This window comes from Octodon degus, unplaced genomic scaffold (genome assembly GCF_000260255.1).
Source record: "Octodon degus isolate 3935 unplaced genomic scaffold, OctDeg1.0 scaffold00004, whole genome shotgun sequence".
NCBI classification, from domain to species: Eukaryota; Metazoa; Chordata; class Mammalia; order Rodentia; family Octodontidae; genus Octodon; species Octodon degus.
This window is the reverse complement of record NW_004524580.1, coordinates 17,507,110-17,508,716: the sequence shown is the minus strand read 5'-3', so window position 1 is coordinate 17,508,716 and position 1,607 is coordinate 17,507,110. Positions and strand designations below refer to the sequence as shown.

The 1,607-nt window shown below is 38.7% G+C and overlaps 1 pseudogene across 1 annotated transcript in view; it reads right to left on the bottom strand.

Annotated features, from left to right (window-relative positions):
• The window catches only part of LOC101573770, a 33,145-nt pseudogene that overhangs the window by 30,432 nt on the left and 1,106 nt on the right, over nucleotides 1–1,607 (bottom strand). The window lies entirely within an intron of this gene.

Sequence of the window (1,607 nt, the reverse complement as noted above, 5' to 3'; positions counted from 1 at the left end):
ATGAATAGAGGGATTTGTTCTAATTGTGTTTGTAAATAGGATATCATGTCTGCATCTTGTACACCAAATAACCACTAGGAAGAGAGTACACAATGTGTTAATTATTGAAACTGTCCTACCAATTTGATTTGAAACTGTCTCATTGCTATTTGTCTCTCAATAAAATTATGGAAAAAAAGCCCAAAAATAATAAAAAAAATTCCTAGGTAACATATTACTGATGTTTAATGATTGAACTCTACTAATTGTGAATTTAAAAAAATAAGTATTTAGTACCTTTTATGGAGAAACCAGATGTACAGTTACTAGTGGAAGAAGACAAAGTTAGTTACCAGACAATGAAATCTCTAGTACATTTTGAGCCTTTTAACATGTCTCCTTGATTTTTTCTTTTCATTCTTCATTTGTGTATTTCTTTTCCTTAACTGTCATGCAGCACTGTACCTAGCTTCCTGTGAAGGGACCCCAGGATATTTTGCAGGGATCTGGTTCAAGCCTGGTTAGTCCTTGAAGCTTATTTGGATCCTTCTCTGAAAAGCTACAAGCTTTCGTAGTGGTATTTCTACCTTTCCGATGTTGGGTTTTGAATATGTAATTACCTCTAGTTCTAGAAGAGAAGATTAACAGATCTTACCCTAATTGCTTGCTTTTGTAGAGTTGTTAAAAAAGATTTGGGCTCCAAAAACAGACGTTACAGCCAGACAGAAGGCAGCCTGGAGTTCAAAAGTCTTGTAATCTTTGGCTCCACAGGCCTATAAAATGGAAGTGTTGACTGAATACAAACAGCCTGCAGTCTGAGAGGTGTGGGACCAAGGAGGGAGCAAGGCCCACCAGTCCTTTGAAAAACAGAGGGTTTCATAAGGACTCTGACTAACTCTGTTAATGGATGGCCCCATTTGATTTCCCTTTCTCGTGAACGCCAGATTTGGAGCTGTCTGCCACACCACGGAGCTTTTCTTAGCTCCTGTGGTTCCTGGAATTTAGGAATAAATGAGGCCTCTCTTGCAAGGGCCCTGGGTGAGAGGAGAAAGTTGTGAATAGTAGGGGATGGCAACGTGGTAGTAATGTAGCCTCCTTTCCTGGTGTTCTTCTTGAGGTAATGGTTATAGGCTTGTAATTTGTGAGCAAGATTAAACTCAATACTAAAATGTTATTATAGGCAAGTAGGAGCAGGGCGCTCTTCTGGGAAAGGGTAAGAGATTATCCACTTTACCTTCTCCTAGTAAGGGGTTACCAGAGGGAATGGAAAGTTCTGCTGGAAGAGAGGGCATTTAAGAAATCAAGTTGGAAGTTTTTCCAAGTGAGTGACTTCACCATTAACCGTGCTCCAACCCTCCAAGGGGTTCTTACAAGCTCACTGGTTATCTCTGCAGGGAAAAATCTTAGTTAATAAACATGAACTACACATTCCACCTGACTGATAGGTGGAAGAAAAGACAGATATATGGTTTCATTTAGGCAGATGTAATATGATATCACATTAGTTCTGGTTGTGAAAAGATGGTGTTAGAAGGACAGAGACGGGCTTAATTTGTTTTTTAATTAAGCAGAAACAGGAAAGGACTATTGATCTGCTCCTTTTCTAAGGTTTTTTTTTTTTTTTTTTT